Here is a 24740-nt window from a genome sequence, read left to right as displayed (position 1 = left end):
GGGCATCCACCACCTCTCCGGGCAACCTGTGCCAGTGTTTCACCACCCTCAGCGTAAAAAATGTCTTCCTTATATCTAGTCTAAATCTACCCCCCTTTAGTTTAAAGCCATTCCCCCTTGTCCTGTCGCAACAGGCCCTGCTAAAAAGTTTGCCGCCATCTTTTTTATCAGCCCCCTTTAAGTACTGATAGGCTGGATTTCATTTTCTCCCTGGTAAAGAAAGGCATTGACATCCAAGACCTTCAGCTCTACCTGTTGGGCTGTGAATCTTTGCACAGATGAAAGCTCTTCCTAGGATTGTCCTAGTTAGAAGAAGCCTAACTTAGACCTTTCTCCAAAATGAATGAGGTGTGAATGGTGGGTTGTTTTGGGTTTTTTTGTTTCTTTGCTCTCCTGTTTGGTTCCCAAAAGGATTTTCAGATATCATTTAGGGAAAGAGAAAAAAATATCAAAAATGGCTTTTAGCCATAGAAACAGTGTATAAAAAGAAAATAACCTTGAACTGTTTTCTTCTAGAAGTTCTGCCACATCCAGGAAATGCGATCCTCCCTTCTCCTCCTGGAAAATGGGAGAAGTTCAGAAATAAAATCCAAGCTTGGACCCATCTCTAATTTTCATTCATCCACTCTCAAACAATTTGTACACTGAAGGAAAAACTAAAAACCTCTGTGTGCATGTGAAGGCAACCATCTGTAAGCAAAAGGACATTATACGAGTGTAACAAAGAAAAGGCAATAGGAGGATCTGCTCCTGTAGTAATTACTGTCTGCTGTAACAGTGTAATTTTGAGTTGTCAAAACTTGGGACCTGAAATAACACCCCTCCATGTTTTCTTCAAGGCTTTCCTGTGTCCAACTGCTTCTCTTCTGAATTGCCTTCATAAATTCTGATTCCTCCACAGCCTTGTTACTGACTTTCAGGGAAAATACTCTATGCCAGAGAGCCAGATTTTCATATGCAGCTCCAAGACAGTTCCTTATCCTGTGTTATTACCTCCTCTACTACAAGAACGCTGTTTCTCCTGGGAAGAATTTTATTTCCTTACTTATCAACACCTTCCTCTGCACATCAGTGTGTTTCCTCTCACCCTCCTTCAGTCGCTTTGTGCAAAAATCCTAGAAAAGGTGAAGCGTTGTATGTGTTAATGAAAGGCTGATTAGGAATTGACTGCTCATGGCATAGATGCTGCATCCCATATTGCCATGGGATTTTCTACCAACTATCAAGCCAGAACACGTGTGCACAGGTAGCAAATATACCATGGAGAGGCACTTGTGCACCTCGCTATTAGCCTGAAACAGATTTTCCAGCATCTGAGCAGTGACCCGTTAATAGCTTACATAATGAAAAACAGCACTGAAATGAGTCAGTGTGCTTGGCAAATTCAGATCATTAACCATGAGAAAGCGCTTCAAGTGGATCGAGGGAGAAACACATACCCCAGAGAACATTAAATAGAGAAGTCTTATTAGTGACGAGTAAACAGGCGCAACACTCCTCTAGAAATGGCAGGATGGACCCCTTCATTTCACATAGAAAATTCCTCTCTGAAAGACTAGGTCCCACCTTTCACAACAGAATACATGCTGGACTCTTGACATCCCTTCCCAGGTATCTACTCGCCGAAAGGGAACTCCATAAGAAATAAGTAGGAAGAAAAAGCACATGGCTCCTACAGCTGCAGACTCACCACTGTGCAAACACAGCAGGAGCAGGCAGAGATTTAAGAGCAATCCATATACAGATCCATACTGTACATGATGTGATAAGGAAAGACTGGGGCCCTCTGGGAGGCACTCCAACAGGTCTGCAAGCCAACTGGGCTTCACTAGGTGGTGGCCACAGTGCTTTTCTGCAGGCAGTTGGACCAAAAGTAAAACAGACAAATAAGGTTTTCACTCAAAAGAAATCCTGAAGCTACAGACAAATCATTCCAGTTAACAGTGTCACCAGAAAAAAACTGAGAAACAAAATTCAGAAAAGTCTACACCAGGGCTGCAGCTGTTCCTCCTGAGCACTTTCTCCAGTAGTGGTGACAACTCACGGCCAATACATGCACATGGGGTGGTAGTTGGCTATTGCAATGGTGGTCTTGTACCAGCTTGAAATATTCAGAGAGGTACCTACACCACAGTTTCGGAAAGCCCGGTCTAAACATTTTGACCATCTTAACAAGATATTTCAAACACTTTTTTTTTTTAATTGATTTTTAGAAAGGGTGAAGAAATGCAAGACAAAAATGACCCAAACCACTATTTATTATGTTCTGCATGAAAATGCAAATCAATGTAGATTGCATGTTAACGCAAAATGGTTTTGTTTTTTTTTAAAGCATGGCTTAACAAGTTTTTTAAAAAGTTAATTGCTTGCATTGCGGTATAAAGGATCAGAGCACATGAACAGCATACTTTATTCTACGTGAAACAGCTTAAATCTTAGGCTTTCCAGAGACACAGTCGTCAGGACATACCGAAGCTGCCTGAAGAACTCACATGTTTCATACTTTCAGCAATCCTCCACTTCTGTTCAGGATTCTCAGCCCTAGGCTTTATCCTAGAGATATGACATATACTTAGCAGTTCCCCATATTTCATTTTTATGAAATTGGAGTGACTCCTTTGATGTAAAATATGTAATTTCTTCTCATAAAAGGCCGATACAAGGGCCGTGTGACAGGACAGGATGTTGCACTAATGTTTGAGATGCCTATCTCTGCAAGCAAGTCTGACGCTATACACCATGCTCACTTGGCTTTGTTTCCTTATCTATTTGATGTGCATGAACAGCTGGAGATGGACGTATAGAGGCTTTAACCTTCTGCGGCACATCTAAAAAAGTACACAACCAAAATCTATGCAGCTGTGAATGCCAGAAAGCCATCTGTATACAAGTTAATTGCTTTTGGTTTGAATAGTTTCCATTTTTATCCTGCCATCTACATTTCCACCTATTCAGTGGTTCATTTTGGACGCAGCAGGGGAACACGAGCCACGTTCCAACCCAGCTCTTCCATCTTCCAGGCCTGCTTCGCTGCAAGCCTTCCCTCAAAATCATTCCCTCCCTTCAGCATTTTTTTCTCTATTTGTCTCAAAAACCAACCGAGCAAACCTAAGGAGTGCTATTTTCACCAACACTTCCGTGGAGTGAATTACCGGGCTGAGTGGATGACAGGAGCAAAGCATGGGTTTATTTTCTGGTTTCCCAACCCCACTTACTTTCCGGTGACAAACTCAAGCTGTCCAGAAGCAGCAAATTCAGCCCCAAGCAGAAGGAATAGCAACGTCAGCCTATGAAGCACCTTTAACTGATTGCTTTGAAAAACAACCAGCTGTTCCTTTTGTTCATTAAATCCGTAGATACACATATGTATGCATGTATAGTAAATTAACAATGCAAATCATACTCCAAAAAAATCTCCAACATCTACTTAAAATCTTGCTACTAATTACAGATGTGATTCAGACCAGTGATGTATTTCTAATTAGCAAAAATAATCAGTCCTGTTTTCCTTGGAGGAAACAAGCGTGGCCTAACTAGTAAAAATAAAACTGAAGTTAACACTAAACACTTTGCTTTGTACCCTCTAAACAGTTTTTGTTAGCTCTGGCAGATCTTTATTAATGACCCTATGAAAGCATCAATATTACCTAAGTAAATTCACTATTTTCTTCATATATCATCGTCTGTAGATCTCATCTCAGAATGCAGTTTCTGTCAGAGATTGCATGCGAAGACGGAAGTTGTTTTATAGGCAGGCTTAAGCTTGCAATATTTACCGAAACCAAAATAAGTACATGGAAATGCTACTAAAGAAACACGCACAACAACTCTTTATATTTACAGAAAGCATCATTGAAAATAACAGCGCCATGTCATCCAAATCTGTCCCTTTATAAATATATAGAATAAGTCTTTTAAACATTGCTTGCTAGCTGTAGGAACAATAACAACAAAAAACCCTGCAGTGAGTCACTGTGGTCTTCTAGGAATAATTAAACTAAAATACTATTTATCATGACCTTTCCCATTTACTTTACAGTTACTAGTCAAAAGTACAGTGTCACCCTGCAGACATACATAATCAACTTTATTTTCCATTCTAATTGAGAAATTGAGCTGTTAATGTCAAGAAACATTAAAAAGAAGCTGCTCCACTGAACTTGCTCTCTCTAGCTACCTGGTGTTAGGTTTTGTGATAAAAAACCGCTCTGCATGCACCCAAAGGAGCACAGGGGATCAATGGTGAGTGGGACCAAAATCACCTCCTGCCCCGCTCCCCCTGAGCCCATTGCTGGAGCCATCCCATCTGCAGCACACAGGGAGCCTGGAGGCATCGTGGCAGCCAGAGGAGCCCCAATAACCCCTGGGAGACATGAGCCCCGACCTGGACCCCCCCAAAAGAGCCTCAGCCTTGGGGACTGGGGGGGACACCCATCACCAGGAGTCCATGGGAGAGGGTCTTTGGGTCACCCCATAGCCTGACAGGGGTCACAGCCTGGGGGCATGGGGCACACTGTGGGGTGCAGGGGAAGGGCATTTCAGGATTGCATAAGACCTAAGGGTGGAACCAAAGGTGAGGCGAGCGAGCGATCAAGGTGATTTGGGGAGGAACAACCATGGAAAAACAGAGGGATAAGGGGATAAAAGAGGCTGATCGCATGTGAACAGATGGCTGGTCACTGCACTTGTCTGGCCATGCCCTGCCCTGGTCAGCGCAGTCTGTCCTGTCTCCTCATTAAACACCATTTCCAAGTCTTCCCCTGGGCGAGGGGCTTTCTCCAGGGTGCAGGGGCTGGGGGCTCTGAGTGCACCAGCTAGAGTGGGACCAGGGGTCGCAGAGCACCCTGTGCCTGGGGTACTGGCACCCGTAGCGAATGAAGGTGTGTGCATCACTGTGCGAGTGCTAGCAAACACCAAGCTGGACTAGCCAGCGAGCTGGTGAACTGGCCTGGGAGCCAGCTGTGTCCTCAAGGGCAAGGCCACCAGAGGAGGTGGCTATCACAGGGACCAGGGGAGACCCAGCCAGCTGCTGGAGAGACTGGGGGCCTGGGGGTGGATTGGGAGACCTGCGTGTCTTGGGGAGGGGAGGCACCATGGGAGAGAGAGGATCCAGGACCAGCTACTGGATGAACTGCATGTGCAAGGCCAGCTGCTGGGGCGTCTGTAAGTGTGCACGTGTGTCCATGTCCGTGTGTGGGTGAGTCTGTACCTGCAGCTGGACTGGCGCAGAGGCTTTGGCGGCTCGTATGTCCAGGTGCCAGCACCAGCGCAGACTGGATATCTAGGGAGAGATGCTGGGGTCAGTGACAGTCGAAGCCCAGCTGCTGGACAGATCCATACTGTACATACATATACATTATATACTCCCCATTAATAGGTCTTAATCCTGAGCAGCCAGTGAGGGGAGCAGGATGTGGTCACTGCTGCTGTTCATGTTTGCGTGAGTAATGAGTATGTCTGTTGATCTGTGTGGCTGGCCATGTATATAATGTATATATACGTTGCATATGTGTGTGTCTGTGTGCGTGTGCCTACTAGCACACTACTGAAGGAATACAGCCCAGCCTCGCTGCTGTTTGGACCTGGGGACACGGAGCTGCGGCAGCCTCATCTCGACTGGGCTGCTGGATTCAGCCTCCCCATAACATTTGGAAGTTCTCAAGAGAGGTGTTATCCATCATATACAAACTAACAGCTATTTGGAAATAAAGTGGTGTGACAGAACTGGCAATTCATAGCCAATGGTACCTGTGGCATAGACAGAAAGCCCAGACTGAAAGATTGTCGTGGCAGTCTCCGAAGGATCTTTTGTTTCGAAACAGCCAAATTTTCCTTTTTTTGGTCAAAAAAGGATGTTAATTGCCTCGCATCTGCTCTTGTGATCTTGTGTCATTTACCTTGTCTACACACAACAGCACATTCTTCTAATCAGCACCAAAAAGGAAAGTAAAGGAAAAGTTTCAGGTCATACCACTTGCACCACAGCACCAACTTGTACTTTACTTATTTTTCTCAGTTAAAACTATGCTTCAGGATATACAGATATATAAGGAAATACGCTCTCCTATATAGGAATACTGGACTATTTTAACATAATTTATGTCCTACTCCATCTCTCCTGCCTCTTGTCTGCAGTAACTTTAAGAGCCACAGGTCATCAGGGTCTAATATTTAAGGACAACTCAAAGAGAGATAACCTGATCTGCCTCACAACAGCCTTACGCTTCACCTACAGAGCTACCTCTAATTTGTACGAAAACAAGATCAGCATCAGGTCCCTGGTTTCCAGCAGCAAAATGTCCCACAGCACCAAGACAATGTTAGAAATGTCATACACCGCGAGCACTTAGGCAATCGAAGTCCTGCTAAGTAAACAATAAATAACCAGAGAGGATTATAGCTGTTAGCTTCATGCTCGGCATTTCCACTGTATGGATGAAACATCTTTTTTTGGAATGTGGACAATACCCGATATGCATCCGCACAGGACAGGAGGAGAGATATTATCACACCATGGAAAACAACAGCACTGGCTGAATCTTACAAAGTCTTACAAAGACATCACGAATTAGCAGAAAACTAGTTTGGAAAGATAAGATATTAAACAATTTCTGTGGGGAATAAGAACACTGGAGATTATTTACTTTGCTTTAATTACTTTGGCACACTGCTAGATTAGGTTTTGTACGCTACTAGATTTTCATACCATCATTTTACAAATGCAAAGAAGTGAGTTCAGGTTCTGAATATTTAAAGTTCACCATATCTCTATTATCTTGTCCTGTGCTGGAGTTTCTGCTGCTCAATTCACAAATAAATAAGAAGGTTACAGCTTCACTTTTAAAATCATTATTATGACAGTGATGCAAGCAGCAACCTTAATTTCTAGGTATGTCTTTCTGGCTTGCCTTGCATCTATCTACATGTGTTTTGACAAGAATCCATTATTAACATATACAATATCAAAACAAGGATAATGATCAAGTTTCACTGATGCTTTCGATCTAGATCCCATAAGGTCATCCTCCACTCTCCTGGAACACTTTACTTGGATGGAAAACTGATAATAAGCCAATTTCCAGAGGGTTATAAATTATAAAAACACAGTGTAACGTTTGAAAGAAGTTTCCCTGAAGGCTTTATGAAGTGTTTAATAGGCTCTATAGTTACGGACCATATTACTGCACAACACTAATAAAATAGCAGTTTTAGACTCTCCATTAAATAGAGCACACAGAAACCTGTGACTAAAAAAAAAAAATAAAAAACCCACTTGTCCCACTGTTTTGATACTAATATGAGATTTATGAGAGCCTGTGCGAAAGATTTAATTGGCTGAAATAAAGATCCTGACTTCTCCTTGACTCTTTCCTGTTACAAACTATTTTAAGAATGTCATTTACAAGAAATCCAAAATTTTCCGTGCCTTAAAAAGAGCTGTCTGTACCTAAAACAACTGCAAACAATACCACTTCAATACATCTAAACAAGCAACAGTCTATACAAGAAACAAAGCTCTATTAACAACAGGATTTTGATCTGAGATTTCCTCAAACTAATTTGCCATATTTCATTTCACATTAGGAGGTTTGGCCACGAGTACTGTTAAAAAGCTTTGGACTTCCCTGCAGCACCAACAGAGCAGGGATTTTGCTTTTTATTCTGTGTGTGCAGTATCTAAGACAGTAAGGCCCACTATTACAGCTCCTCCACAAACATGAAAATCCCCAAAAAAATGAATATTATGATAATAGTGAAATAAATACTGACCAAACAGTAAATACCCATGCACTCATAAACAATTTAAATTGTAGCGTACCCCACAGATGCTTGAAGGATTACTCCACGCAACATGACAACAGAGTTAATTTAAAGCCAACTGGGAGAAATTAAAAAGCTCAGGTTAATTATTGCATTACAGCTGGGCTGGAGGCATGAAAAACAGAGCAACTGAGAGGCGTTCGGAGATAAGCAACCGCAGTTTCAACTTGTCTCCTCCCTACTCCTTGTCTGCTCTCAGGCAGGGCACCACGACAGGGCTCTTCAGTAAGCAAAGAGGCCACTTCAGAAGTCCCTCTCTTCCGACAGCTCGACTCTTTGCTCCGCTCAGCGCTGTACTTCCCATGCCCGATTCCCAACGTGCCTGTCCTTCACGGCACAAAATGAAGAGGGGGTCTCACCACGTGAGCTGCTGAGAGCCTTCGCTGCGGCTGCTATCAAAGTGAGGGAGAATGTAAAACTAGGTAAAACTAGTAAAACTAGGCAGCATTATAAAAGTGGCAATTTGTACAGAAGACGTTGAGGAAGATGGTTCATTGTCAAGGGAAAGGAAAACAGCAAAGGCAGACAATGGCTCTGGGAAATGGGCATTTATGGGGTTCTTAAAAAAATGTGAGTTTTGCAGCATTTGGTGATAGAAACATGAAACAAAACTACAAATTTACTGGGCTGCAGCAAGCAAAGTGGGAAAGAATGAGCTCAGAAAGATGGTCATATTTTTTAGATATATTCCTATACATTTGAGTATCAGGACTCAGAAAATAATAAGTTAACATCTAGTTTCATATTTCTAAAAAGATAACGTTTGCTGTAAACATGCAGGTATTTGGCGTGATATGTAGGAAACAGCTATCTCACCAGAGATGTATTTAAATGTTGATGTAAAAAGATCCCAAATCTTCACATTGAAAGGATTCACATTTGGATACCATGACAGGGTATGCTCTCCAGCAAAGCTTAAGAAGTCAGGAAAGGATTAGAAATACTTTTTTTTTTTTAATGACAGCTAGAAGACAAAGAGTATCCAGTACACATAAAGTTCCTTCCAAGTAGGAAAAAAAAAAATCTGTAAATGAGCAGGTCTCCCTGAAGAAATCTGCAGATCAGATACCAAGATACTTCCTTGCTAAAAGACTGCATAACTCAGTTACCAGTCAGGCATCTCTGAAATGGCTGTAATCCATGAAGGGCACCAAACCTTGGCTGATGTACTAGTACCTGGTCCCGTGACTATGCATCTCTCTCTCATCCCACAGTTTGGGTACAATCTACCACTTAATATTTCCTGGGAAACATGTATTCTGGACCTCACTTTGTCAGGGGCTCAGAGGAAAAACAGACAAGTCAGAGAATAGGAAAAAATTAAGGGGCATATCCTTTTCCAGGAGCTTGGAAAGAGCAGGAGGAAAAGGTCTCTGGAGTTGGCCATCTGCTACGATCAGGGAACTGCAAGTTTGTGTCTTAATTCCTGGCTTTTTCATATTTGAGTAATAAACTCTGTGCCAAAACCAAGGGCTTGCAGCAGGTTCAAGGACAACATCAATTATTTTCTTCTCTGACAAGCCATTGCAAGGCCTTACAGAAGGTAGTATAAAGGTTCTGGGTACCTGCAACTTTGTCACTTAGAAAACAATGGCATCAATGTTTAAGGTGAAATTTAAAGTCTCTGTTATCTTTAACTTAAATTTGCAAGCCTGGGTGCCAAAGGGGCTTAGTTTGGTCAGCCGGCTCTCCAGATTCTTTGAATATGCACCTTAGCCAGCAGCCTCCTCACCTTTCTAGCAGACTTGAGTGATGATCTAGTTGAATGGGCTCCTGCCCACCACCAGGTTTGGTGGAGGAGGCAGAATTCAGTCTTTCTGTTGACAAGAAATGTTCCAGGGTTGGGCGAGAGTTGCCAAGGAGAGCACAGCAATTTCTCATCGCTAATCCCAACAGTAGCACTGACTCTGATTAGCTCTCGGAGGAATCTCATTAAAGACCGTGTCCTCCAAGCTGAACAGAGGAAATCATCAACACGCAATGCTGTACTTTTGGCAAGAGAAAACTTCACAGACAGGCCTCTTTTCCCTCTCTCTTATGTCATGCTGTTGTAGATATACAGACAGATGGATATAACAGATTACTGTAGATTTCTACTTGATATTATTGTCATGTTTAGTTAAAAAAAAAATACAAATTCCTGTAGCATTAATTATAAAGTTCTATGTATAGTAATCTAGAGAAACTTCAAAAACGTACAATAACATACATGCTCTAAAAAAAAAAAACCGCACACAACAGTGATCTACAATTCCCAACCAAACTATTTCACAAAGGACTATCGCTCAAAGTACATATATGTTACACTTGAGGATTTCTTTTCTATTTTTTAAATAAAATAAATTTTAACGGTTGCATTATATTATACTTTTGTCTCAGAAACAAATGAATTTCTGGAGAAAACTATATGCAAAATGAGGCTGAGGAACTCATTTTTTCCAGCCTTAAGAAGAGAAGTCTAAGGAGAGATTTTACTGCTGCCTATAGCTACCTAACAGGAGGATATAGAGAAGACAAAGCCAAACTCCTCCCAAAGATGCACAGTGATAACACAAAAGGCAACAAACACAATTTACAATAAGGGGCATTCTGACTGAATATAAGGGGGGAAAAAAAATGCCATGAGAGTGGTCATACAGTGGCACGCGTACCCACAGAAGTTGTGGGATCTCCATCCTTGGAGATGCTCAAAATGCAGCTGGACAATGCTCTGAGCTATTTGATCTAGTTGGTCCTACTTTGAGCAGAGGTTGGACCAGATGGCCTCCAGAGATCCATTCCAGCCTAAAATAGTTCTGTTTCTACGAATCTGTGAGCAGAAAAAAAGAAACTTGTAGAAAAAAGGCTGTTCAAGGAGCCCGATCTTTTGTGATATCCCTTTTTATCACTGCAAAAAAAAAAAGTAAAAATGTAAAAATACAGCAGTGTACTGCTGCTAATATCCTTCTGCTTCTAATATAATAGAAGCGCACCTCTATTGCATAAATCATACATGGCAGAACATTAGGTCTTTAAATAACATAGTGAGCACCAGAGATCACACAGAAAAGTCATCCTTCAGGCTGTTATTAATAGGAATAGAAGCCGTAGTGCGCATCCTCCCACTAATTCCATTTGATTAGACATGTCATAAGCATACACAGGCCCTTTGAGCCACGAAAAGGGAAAGGCCCCACTTTGTACATCCCTAAGCAGTTCAAAGAGAAAAACTGACACAATTTCACAACTTGAGACTCCCAACTGATGGCCAACACCCAAGACTGAGATGGAGCCTTTGGAGCTAAAATCCAGTGTGTTACAACTGAGCTAAAGGGCAGTACTTTATACATATAAAAAAGGAGATAAAAGCGGTTTATAATTATTTGGGCATCAGGTCCAGAAGAGAACATGAAATATATATTTGCCCATAGTTTACAATTTCATTTCTGATTTATCCAGCTTTCAAGAAACATTCTCCACCTAAAGTAACTTGGCACTATACAAAGGGCCTGAATGCCGCTGAGTCTGGCTGTGGTCCCACCTTGCCATCATGGAGGTCCATGCTCAAGGCCCTAATCCCCTCTTTCAGCGGTAACATCAGAGAAGTAACTCCAGCTGTTTTAAATGTCAGCATTGTTAACTATTTCACTGCTGTGCACAATAGATACTGTGGTATTTCCCATACATCTGCTGCAAGGCCAAAAGTCACACTTGCCAAAACCACAAGGTTCAAACCCTCCCAGTGCAGTGGAATTTCTTTAGCATAACACCCGCTTCTCCTAAGATCAAGCAAACCTAAAGTCTGGCACCGTGACCTCATCAGAACAATATAAAATCAATTTATTCAAAAGGAAAATAAATACTCAGAGATCAAGTATCCTAGCTGTAACACCACATCTTATATTTATGAAACCCTGGTATCATAAAATTCTAAAATGAGACACAATTCTCAGTCTGCCACATCAAAGCGCGGATGATTTCTAAACCCTTGATGAGGAAACCAGTTTGAGCACAAGGAGTCCGGGTTAAGAGTTGCAGGGCTCTTATTTGCACTGTCACAAGTGCTGACTGAAATTTTATCTGCTGAAATGGAACTGAAAGTTCAAAGAAATAAGTTTTACAGTGAAGTCTGAAAGACAGCATTCCAGCCCTGTGCAATACGCAAAGCGGCTGGGAAAGTCTCATCTCCAACACAAACAGGCTCCAGCTTAGGAGCACTAAGGAGCAGAAACACACGATGTCAGCTTACCATTATCACAACTGCTGTCAGTGCCACCACTGCAGCAAACAGTGAAAGAACTTGCTAGGTCTATAAACAGAAAGACTTTTAATTCTTCCTATTTCTGATGAGACATTTTTCTGTTTTAGACTTTGAAGATGCTGAAGAATTTGGCTTCCTTAGCAAGTGGGCAGCGCCGTGTAAACAAACTGATAGGAGTGGAGCTTATCTCATGAAAAAGGAGAAAGCATCTTTACACACTGATTGATTACATTAACTGAATTTAAGTCAGGATTGGTGTGGGTCAGGGAGAAGTAACAAAATCCTGTGGGGATGTATGAAGAGGAATGACGTTGAGAAGGGTCTAAAAGCTACTTGAAATAAACTAATTAAAAAGAACAACAAGAAAGAATAGTGAATGAGTCTACTGAAGTTCTATGCATCTACAATATAGTATTGGAAACAAAGTGGAGAAGCCAGATCTCTAAAGAAACTACTATTTAATTGGAGTAACAGAGACTTGGATAACACATGTGTCTAAAATATGAATGTAAAGAGGTACTGCTCTTTCAAAAGGACTGGCAGCGGGAAAAGGGTACTGCATTGTGCATCAAGAACATATACAATTGATGTAGTTCCAGGTCATAAGGAAATTCAGATCTTGGGGAAACTTCCATGTAATGATTACAAAGTTAGAGAAGAAAAAAGCAGGAGCACTCCCATGGTGGGGATCCATTCCAAACCACCAAGCCAGGGAAATTAGGGAGAAAAGAGTTTTCGAAACAACTGGCAGAATCATCCAGAGTACAGGACCGGAATAATACGTATTTTAACTACTCCCACATCTGGGAGTAGTTGAGAAAGAAATGCATCAGGACATTTTGTTCAGCAAAAATTCAGAATAAACTGAAATCAGTTTTTGATATAGAAGGTAAAGAGAGCAGCTAGTAAAGAGAGGAGGGGAATAGGGTGGCTTTTCTAATGTCACTGTAAAGTAACAGAGTTCATAATCCTGAGCATGCAAAACCACAAAACAGCAAAGCATTTTTCAATAGCAGGCTTAAACAAATTATTAAAATACTAACATGGGTGCTGTCTAGTTGAAGAAACACTCAGAAAACAATCGCTGCAATCACAAAGGAGCAGCATATTGAGTAGGGCTCCACAGAGTTGTGTTTCAGGTCCAATGCCATTCAATATTTATATCAATGGCTTCAACAGTGGAATAGAAGGTATGTTTATTAAATTCACAGATGATACTGAGCTCTAAGAGACTGCAAGTATCTTGGAAGGCAGGATTAGAATTCAGAATGATATGGGTAAATTGGAGAGATGAAATGGGATTCAGGTCCGGATTGTGAACAAATTATTTTTATAGTTAATAGAGGACAAGTCAATACAGTCATTGGTGTTTGGTGACTCTAATGAGACTCTTCAGCTGACCCTCAGTAAGACATGTCCAATTGGCCAGGCTCCATTGATTAGATTGAGAATTTAGTGACCCAGCTAACATACGACATACATTTCGGCACCTACATTCAGATGTTTATAACCTGAAACTGGATCCAATCTACAGTTTGAGGGCAGCATACGAGTCAATTAGTAAGAACACATGCAAGATACTTGAGTATCTTGATAATTAACTGCATAATGAACTGTATAAATGCAGGAGGAGGAACCACTTTTTCAGCTGCATTTCTACAGGAGAGGATCTCGAGTAAAGAATACATCTCTTACTGTTGCATAAATATAAAACACCATAACAGAATTATGGCATTATAGGCAGTGAGACACGTGAAATAAACTCTCTAAACAGAGCTGTCTTACGTTCCATTTTGGGCATCACACTCCAAGAAAGATGAAGAACAACTGAAGAGACAGATTTCTAGAAAACATAACCTATGAGGAAACATGGCTAGAGTGAGGACTGTTTAATGTATGAAAAAGGTCACCAAGAAGTAACTCTGTAAAAAGTTGTCATATACCAAAATGGCTGCTCAAAATAGGAGGAGACATCCATGGAAGACGGGGTGATAAGTAATTTGTTCAAACTGCAGCAAGGAAGATTTTTACTTTCTAACAGTACAAACAGCGCAACACTGGAACAGAAGGTTTTTAAGAACAAACCAGAGATCTGCCAGAATATAACAGATCCTGGCTTGGGATACCAGGATAGCCTAGGAGACCTCTGAATGCATTTTCCATGAGTGCTCTCATGGGTCAACAAAATTCAGAGTTACTCATCCCTGGGTCAGATGCACATTCATGTGTGCCAATGACATTCAGTAATTCCCAGGGCCAGTTCACAGAGGAACATCTGTCAGATTGATTTTTTTTCCCAGCAATTCATAAGGGTTAGAACTTGTGGCAGACACGCAGCGACAGCCATATCTCCATACAGTATGCCCTCTTGGTGTCCCAACACAGACCTCCAGAACCATTAGTAACAGCAAAGGGGTGGGGTGGAGCTCCACTGAGCTCCCTTATGCCTTCTTGCAAAGGTAGAGAAGAAATGAGATGAGTACTGGTCAAAACCATACCCACATGGCAAGTCCTTTCTTCTTACTCACGAGTAACTCTGAAGGGAGACTATAACAATTAAATAGTGAGATCCTGGAGCAAATACCTTGCTGGTGCAGTTCACTTCCTTCACTAAAGCTACAGTGATTGAATAATCTAGCTCCCCTTATTTTAAGGCAGACACTGTTATTAATTCAGTGGTAATGGTTACCTCTCAGATATCTTTTATTAGAGGGATGCACAAGAAAGACTGACGTATCAAATCTAACTCAAGCATTGCACCAAGGTACATTACACTTCACTTTTCCATGATTTTCACAGTTAAATATCTTGGTCTACTGCCGTCAGGTGATGCAAGTGAGACAAGTGAGAAGTGAGAAAACTCTGCAGAGTTCTCGCAATAACCACAATTTATTGACAAACAAAAGCTGTCAAAAGATGAAGTTTGTCTAAGTGTTTTCATGATTACTAATACATTTACCAAAAAAAATATATTGGCAAGTGATCTTTTTTGTGGTATCCCCTATATGTACTTCAAATTCTACTGCAAGTGTCCACACTATGCTTGCATGGGCAATAAAGATTTCAGAAAGGAATCGAGTCCAATTAGCCAGAGTTGCTATATTTGCCGAATACCTGCCTTGAAGTAAAACTGTAGAACAAACTCATCTATTTAATAGTAGAGAATGCAAATATCACCATAAAAATTTTACCTATTCCTAAAGCCAAGGGCAATGCTGGAACAGGAAATAACTGCTTTAATAATGTTTTTAAAAGATGTCATATTTTACACAGACTGCTTCTGAGAAAACCATCCTAACAAACCTCACCTGCTCTTCATAAACCCTCTTGGATGCACTTTCAAGAACACTTGAAAAAAATAATCAGTTAAAATTTCACACAATAGAGACAGATGACCACATGCTGAAAGACATAGATCTAGAAAGATATAGAGTGATGAGCTCGTCCTCACCCCAACTGTTTATAAAATGCAAGACCTAATCATTTACTCTCTTTTTTTCTGTATGAGCAAAAACTTTAAAGGGTCTTCAGAATTCACATTTCAGTCTGGCAAACAGGGTCTTCTTCATTAACCTTATTTATTTTAAATTATTCACCACACTTCAAACACTCCAGGATATTCCTGCTGAAGTTAAGTGGCTGAAATTTATATGGCTCCATATAAAGACATTGAAATGCCTCATTAACTCTTTTTCCTCCCCGGGAATGTTCTCTCCAACAGCTATATACGTATCTATACATATCTCTCTATCTATACATAGTTGAGACTTTATTTTCAGTTTTCTTAGAATTAATTCAGTTCATTAACTTCTGAACAGCTCACACAAGCTCCTGCAAGCCACGTAAGTCCTGCTTAGCCAGTTTGATGAAACTCATGCACTAAGGACCCAGCAGGAGGTCACTCTGTTCAGGTGAATTTCATCGCCTTACCATAGCGGTAAGGTCTGGCCATGCAAATGTGAAGTAACATTTCAATCTCGATCAACTATCCAGTGTAGTTTCTTCTTCCTTCCCCAGTCCCGTGTTTCCAGACAGGAGATATTGGATGATCTCAGATGAAGGTCCTGATAAAAGATAGAGAGTCCTGAGAACTAAGAGGAGGAGACAGACTTCACATGATAAAGAGAGGAAGACTATCTTTGCAAACAGGCTTGCTACCAAGTGGAGAAGGCTTTAAACTAGGTTCATGAGGGGATGGTATCTAAATACAGAAGTAAGTGAGGAAGCAGTGCAGATAAAGGGGAAGTACATGTTGGAGGAGGCCATGAAACGGAGGGCGTTCAGACTTCTCAAACAGCTGTACATCACTGCACAGAGCTTGAGCAATAAACAGGCAGAACTGCAAGTCTGTGCGTGGTAGCAGAGCTATGGCATGATCAGAATCACAGACCTGGGCTAGCATACATGACCAGAGTATGGTCATGGATGCAGGCTGTTTGAGAAGGAAAGGCAGAGACAAAAAGAAGAGGGAACTGTGTTTTCTGTAAAAAAGTTCCTTGACTGCACAACGCTCCAGTGTATGAAACCATCTCATCAATATACATCAATGAAAGTCTGGGTGACCCAAAGTAATGTTAGTAATAGTCCTGCTTTGAGCAAGAAATTTGACTACAAACCTCCAGAGGTCCCCTACGGCTAACATTTCTATGAAGCTATGGGGAAACTCAGTCTGTTGATTTTGCCAGCAAAATCTGTGGATTTTAAGCTTTCTTATTCTCTTTTTTTTTCCTTTTGGCTCTTTGTTTCCTTATTTTTATATATTGCCCAACTTCTGAACGTAGGATTGAATCATTTTGGCTGTACTGCAGGTGAGTTCAGTCAGTGGAGCAGAGAGAAGGAAAAACAGGACGCCAAGCCACCTGGAAATCCCTCCTTGTCCAACCCTGAGGTTAGTCACACAGAGGGAAAGGTCTGGCAGAAAGCCAGAAATGCCAGCTTTAGCCCACTGATGGTCCCCTGCAGACTGCAAGTTTTCAGCTCTCCTTTCAGATCATATTCAAAGGGCCCTTTCATACTGTTCTGCAATACTGACCAGGGTCTGGCACTTCATAGCATTCACTAATAATTCAAAATCCCTGGTATAAAAAATGAGACACAAAGCAAATACATGCAATAAAATGAATGTCTCTGCATAACCCTTCTGACTCAAAGACTCCAGTTATTCAATTTTTTTTAATTAAAAATTATACCACATTCACCAGTACACTATTAAAGCAGAACTTATCAAAACAAATAAAAGAATAGCTGCATAAAGAACGTGGAATCTTACATTCTTTAAAAAGACGGGTTTTTTCTACTCACTAACTCAAAAAAGTTGCCTTATCTTCCACAAATTACTAAGATTTGGCGTAAATTCTGTTTTGGGTTTGGGTTTGGTTTTTTTCAGAAGCTTTATGCTTTTATTCTTATTTATTGACAAAAATTATTTTAAAAGCATCATTGGAAACATCACTTAGGATTTTCTCAACATACTGAGCTGCCATTCTATGAATTAGAGTACTGCACAGAATTTACTTCCTTAGCCTATCCATAATCAAGTCTGGGACTACAACAAATGGCTAATCTTATGCCCCAAGTTATTATCCCATGTATTTGTTTTCAGATGTCACTTGGGACCTTCTACACAAAAAAAAATCTCTTAGATTTAAGTCTCACACAGCAAAATAAATTCTCTGAGCAACTGAAAGAGTAATTAACAGAATTAACATAAATTCTGCTCCAAACACACTTTTTAATGTACATTGTCAGCTCTTCTGCACTCTTCATTTCAACAGCTTTGTGCCAGTTTACATAAACTGACAATCTACATCCTAGAAACTAGTGAAATCTAAAAAAATAAAGTGAATTCTAATGTACTCCTTGTCTTCCTGAATACGGCTGAAATCCCAGAGGAGGCTGTGCTCTCTTCCCTATTCTTTGAAGTTTGCATCGCAGAAACCATCGTTCAAGAGAGGAAAGAACAAGTGCTCATCACCTCTAAAAAACCTAATATATTTACTTAGCTACTAATATGATTTACGCAAAAATTCCGATCTATGGTTATTTGCAGTACAGGATGATCTGGAGAGAATTTCATTTTTTTGGTTCTCATGGTTGTCTTCAAAAAGTTAGAGCTTATTTTCATCTAAAATACAGCACCCCAACGAGTTTGTAATCTTCTGATAGAGTCATCATTGTTCCCTAAAGCACATGCTACTCCAAATCAGTTTTCAGCAGTCTTTTAAAAGTTGCCCCAATCCAAATGTTTTTGGAGATAAAGTCAGCTGTCTTTGAAAATTATCTATATCCTAGGGTCTTGCATTGTAGATACATGATAAAGTAGACGTGAAGCCTTCACGGATATTTTATCCTGAAAGCCCTTCTTAATCCAACAAATGCCAAATTTCAAGTGGCCTCCTCCATTTCCACCAGCTTCTTGCGGGGAACTCAAAGCAGCTCTGTCCTTAATCTCCTTCCATCCATGCCTTATCTCTGCACAACTTCAGCAAACAGAAATTCCCAGTGGATGATCCATAAATCTACCATTTCTGTTCTTGGCTTGCCTTCTACTGTCCCCATTAAACCCCTCTTCCTCCGACAGTAACATTCCCCTTGTAGTCCTTCTCCCTCTTCCTCCCCCATGAGATGTCTTGCTCAAGACCGGAATGAGTGAAATAAAGCAGATAACGTCTTCCCCTATCTCAGCTCTCCATATCCTCCTCTAATCACTCTGGACAATATCACTGTTTTGCCTGTCATGCAAACCACAACACGGATGACATTTTCAACTCAGAGATAGTATCTCAAATCCCAATTAATGTGTCAGTTCAGAGGATTCATTCTACATAACCTCTTTATGATGCAGCTTTTCCTATCCATTCACACAGCTCGTGTTCCTGGCCAAAGCTCTCATCATTACATCATTACAGGCATCCTCTTCTCTAAACTTGACACGCACAATCTTACCTGTTGCAAAGGTTGCTTTCCTTCGTCACTCACTTTAACCACTTTGCTCCTCTTTGCCTTTGGCGCACCCAGTATAGTTTGTTCTCACTTTTAAGGCTCTTTACTGCTCATCTCACACCTGATGTATTTTCTCACTTTTTATGGTGATGTCAGCTCTTCCAATGCCAGCTTCCACTGTCTACTAGCTAAACATTTCCAAGCAGAGTCCACTAAAATATGCTTTGTCGAGACACCTCCAAAATACTTTTTTTCTCAACATGCTGAAAACTATTGCTTATCGTGCTGGTCAGTACCGTCTCGTCATTCCCTTGTACTCCTCCAATCTGTCCATAGCTATCTGTTACCTCTTACCTCATACTCCTTTGGTTGCTTTCCTAAACGGCTTACATACATCTCTGTTTTGTGTCCACATAAAGAGAGGGCCCTCAGTCATGATTCAGGTTCCTAGATACTAAGGGCAGTAAATACTATTGGTAGTCTATAAGATTTCATACATAGGAATAAGGAAATGAGGATTACTATATTTGAGACACCAAGAAGCAACCAGATGATAATGGTGTCAAAAGGCAAGACTGTTTTTGTTGATGCTCTTCTCAAAGTCAACCAAATAGTTTTCTTGGTGACATGAAAAGAAACACATCCCTGAAATTCAGAAGACAAGAACAAGGAAGGTACATAATAGCTATACTGTACCTGCAAAGTATTTTATAAAATACATATACTGTACACATATACCCACATACTTACATATATTTTTGTGGATACATATACATATATAATCTCAGAAAAACAAAACCTTATTTATGCTCTTGCTTTACATTTCAGCATAGATCTTTCAAAGATGGCAACACATTTTCCAATCTCATAAAGTGCAAAATCATCTCTACATTTAGTATCATTTCAGATAAGCTCAGTTCCAGCTCAAGGATAGACCAGCAGTGATTCACCACTTATGAACCAGCAGAAATTGTAGGGAGGTGAAAGAAATTTATACCACAATTTCATACACAACTAATTTTAAAACATTCTTAACCAGATTAAGTCTCATTAATTGCCAAGTTGGCAGGTCTTTCTTAAGGCAAGTGGTTTAATGACTGGTCAAGGACCTTGCAAGAATTACCAGACCTGATTTTTATCTGCTTGCAAATGACGAGCAGACAGTATGATCTTTAACTTCACCTTACTATCTCAGTTTTAACAATCATGTCTTACATCTGTGTATATCTGTAGGTTTTCTTCCCTCACTGTCAGCCTGCACTGAATGTGTCACAGTCTGAGCCCAGGTCACTAAGCAAGAACGGCATATGCTACCAACATAAATTACATTTAACTGCACGAGGGCATGCATGCATAGTAAAAGACAGCATACACTTAATTGGCTGTGTAAGACAGCTTGAGTTTAACTCTTTGCTTCATGAAGTAAATTCTCCTTCTGTGAGGTACTAGGAAGCCTTCCCATCTCTCCTTGTTAGTTCCTTCTAAACCTCTATTCTATACATAAGAGGAGGGGAAAGAAGGTGGCAAAATGGCAAGTATCTAAGGGAAATGCAAACAGTCTGGAACAATAATGGAAATTAAGAGTGAGAAAAGAAACAAAATGCTTGCAGGTTTGTGTTCTCCCTGGAGAACATCCAGCACAGAGCAAGAGAATTTGAAATACTAGGCCAAATCCTGCACTAAAAGCCTTCAATGTTGTAGAGGTTACAGGTCACTTTCTGCCATGGTGTGCACTGCATGCCCACACGTAACACATGTATGCCCAAATGAACTACTATGAAATATTCAAAACACTGCTCCAAAAATACATAACCGCCACATATAAGTGCCTCTGGTCAGACACATGCATCCTCAGCATTTACAGACCTACTCAAACATGCAGGTAGTTGTTTCACTTCCCTGTTTTATTGGAATCCCAAGAGAACGCCAGAAGGCAAATGGCTTTCAGGCATAAAGTGTTTCTTTTTGTTAAATCATTGCCATTGTGTTAAGCACAGTTTTTTGGAATAAAGTACATCAGACACATTTATAAACAGAAAACAGAGATCAGCTATACGTATTCTCAAAATTGGCTGATGATATCAAAGTAGCAAGGTACAGGCACAGGAAGAAGAATACTGAAGTTCAATTTATTTTGAATTAAATTACTTGCCAATCTCCGAAACTCATTTAGCAAAGTGCTCTGCTCTACCGAGTATATATCTAGATAGGAAGTGGTTAAACATATGGGAAAGCATGACATTTAAGATTATTGTCTGGTAAAAAGATGACCTTTATGGAACAGTTACACAATAGAAGGTAGAGTTACTGAACAGAAAAAAAATATTTTTTACCATACAATAGCATTGTAATTAATAATACACATTACCAGCATTTACAAAAGAGAAGCAAATAGTTGAATTTGTACCATTCATTTTAACATGCTGTTTTCTTTAAAGAAGAATCAAAACTGGAGACAAACTGCATTTAACAGCAAACATTTCTGCTATTGAAAATGACAGGGAAATAAAGCATGCCAAGAAGTGTTTTCTTAAAAAAAAGTCACCGAGTCAGAGAAAAATCTACACTCAAGTATTAATAGTTCAACACAAATCCACAACAGCATGCAACTAGGCAAATCAAAGGTAATGACAAATACTGCATCTGACACTCTGTCCTCAACTAACCCTATTATGCCTAAGGACTATAGCATGCGTAATATAGCATGCGATCACACATTTTCTTCGGCACTAACGCAATCAATCATCAACAACAAAAGGAGATGAATAGTTAATTACAAGACACAATTTTCAACTTTAACTCCTGCTTTGCTTTTCTGAGTTTAGCTAAAGCTGCAATGTTGGTTATAACTACCTTTTCTGGCTACATTTTTTTGGAGAACAGAATAAAAGAAAAAGAGAAAAGCAACACTGTACACATGAAAAAAAAAGTGTTCTGTTGGAATCAACTGTGGGTTTATGGACTTTCAATTAATATTGAGCACATTCACAATAGACAGATGTACAGAAAAGAGAACGAGATGCAAAGATGGATGTATTTTGGAGGAGGTTTCTGGAAGACATGCAAATCTACTCAGTAGACATCTGGGACCCAACAATTTGGTTTTGGAAGCCTCACGACTCCTTATTCTCCACTTTAAGCACAGGACTGTTTCTGTACAGAGTACCATTTGCTTTAAAAAGACACAGAAAGCCTACCAGTGAGGACTGAGGACATCACCATCCTAAGCAGGAAGAAATGTTTGTGGCAGAGACTGGAACTGCCTGTGCCTATTCTCTTGCCCGCACTCCTGCCAGCAGAACTGCAGGAGCATCAGGTTGCTCTATTCAAGGTCTTCGATAAACCCACATCTCCGAGGCATCATGAAAACAGTCAGCTGCTGGCTGAAAAACTTTCTAAAGTGCAACTTCATGTGAAGTTCATTCAGGCCAAAAGATTGCGTGTTTAAAAAATGGCCTAAAATCTCTAATAGGACCTTATGGTATATACTTGAGGGAATTTGCAACCTGAGGCACATCAGTGAGAGTGTCCAGAACCAGCAATAAGCCTACATGCTTGCTGAACTGAGCTCGAAGTCATACCAAGCCCATAAATAAAATAAGAAACGTGACCTTATTAATCCTTTGAACTTCTCACAAAAGCAGGTTTGAGCTTTGGTCTTCCCAGAAAACCAACAACAACAAAAAAAAAATCCCAATCCACTGTTTATATAGATACATTTTCTCCTGACACTGCATTACAAAGACCCTAAAAAGGGCATGAGGTATCTTTTGTAAGGTAATATGTAGACAAGCCCAGAGAAGCTCAGATTCAGGAGGCCAGAAGTGAGAATCTGGGGGGGTTCCCGGGCTTGTCTGCAGGCGAGGTCTGCTGGGCTCGCTCTCCCCCCATCCCTCCTTCTCATGCTCTAGCTGTGGTGAAAGAAACATTTGTAAATAACTGGATCCACACATCTGGCTTTCACCAGCTTCCCACTGAACCCACAGCTATGGACCACATTGGTCAAAGTAGCTAATTCCCCAGATTCTTTCATAACATTTCATGGACAGTTTTTTTCTTTCTCTTTGTGCATCACAGCAGCATTTTCAAACTTACACCAACTAATGTGGAGGAAATACTATGTTCACCTCCCCTGGCAGTCACTAATACATTACATTTGCCATCAGTCACGTAGCAGTGGCAGAAACCACAAGGTTTCTTAGCTCATCTAGACAAAGGAGCACGAGAAGAGGGCGAGATGAACTTTCCCTGGCACTGCCTCTTTCAGGAAACTGCTGCTTCCAGGTTGAGGAAACCTAAGCTGAGTGTTGAGAAACAACACAGTTTGCAATTCACTTCTCCCTCGGCAGCTGTCTATTGAGGCCAAAATGAATTTGGAAGGCTGGGAGGTAAAAGATGGAGATGAGGGACATACTGCAGAATAACCACTTCCAGGTATCTGTGTGGATCTTACCTCAAAACTGTGGTGGGAGAGAGGAAATTCTCTTTCAATATAGAGAATGTATTCCTCTCAAAGCTTTCTACTCTCCCCTCTGGCAGTCACGCCTGGTCAGTGGCTACCCAGCCTGGTGCTGGCGCTGTTCTCCCAAAGCATTTGCAGTAAAGAAAATGTCATTGCCCCCAGTCTCAAAACTGGCAAAAATTTTAAGTTCCTGCAGAACTGGTGGGGAGAGGACAGGGAGAGGTTTCTGATTCCCCTGCGATCACCAATATGCCATGAGATGGTTCTTGTGACCAACACCGCAAATCACTGTTCATAAACCTAAGTTGTTTCTCAACAGCATGCTTACCACACCAAGTTCTCTCATACTTACACAGGCTGGATACAACCATGAGTGCTAGGATTTATTATTTTCCCCAAAAAACCCTCACAACTGTTATCCTTTTATCAGGACAGCTATACATACAAGCCCTCACTTTTAGAATACTTAATTTATCCTTCCAAATTTTAGTGGGACCATTGGCTAGGCTTTTGGATACAAGAAAAAAACAATATTCTGGATTTTACTTGATATTCTCATCTACCCTGGGCAGCCACAGAATGACATATGAGCATGTCTGCAAAGCTGAGAAGGAAATGGTGCAGCCTTGTAAAATTAGCAGCTGCTGACCCATAACTAATTTGTAATAGCAGTATTTTTCAACCTTATTAATGAAGTAGGATATAGAAATACGAGATACTGCGCAAAAAAAAATGTTAAATACAGCAAAGGCAGCTTCCTAAGCAAATTATCAGGGCCTTGTTATGGATGCCCTGTCTAGAAACTTTGCAACAGACTGAAAGAACGGAAATGAAAACTTGTGTTATGAAGCCTGATAGATTTTCATTACTTTCTGTGTAGATCCTTTCAGCAGTAACTTACTAAAAGGGCATTTTATTATAAGTTGATGGGTCATTTTGTGGAACTGTGGCACTTTAGTCAAAAATTACTCACTGAAGAAACAGCATGAGTAATAGAGCCACTTACCGCAGAAATAAATATATGCAGATTTCTCCGGTAGTAACTAACCACATCACAGAATAGTTCAAACTTTATTCCACATATATACAGTATCACATTTTAAAATGTTGCTCATGTTTGCGCTGTTTGATCACTAGTATCTATAAGTGTAGGATTTTGGATTGACTTTTCTTTAGGGTGGTGAACAGTACTGTCAGGAGCCATCGTTATTAATTGCAGAAGTTTAAGTCTTTGAATTTACAATCATTACCAGCTCTGGGCATCAAATGTTGAAA

Source organism: Aptenodytes forsteri, unplaced genomic scaffold (genome assembly GCF_000699145.1).
Source record: "Aptenodytes forsteri isolate BGI_AS27 unplaced genomic scaffold, ASM69914v1 Scaffold145, whole genome shotgun sequence".
Lineage (NCBI taxonomy): Eukaryota > Metazoa > Chordata > Aves > Sphenisciformes > Spheniscidae > Aptenodytes > Aptenodytes forsteri.
Note: the sequence above shows the minus strand (reverse complement) of the source record.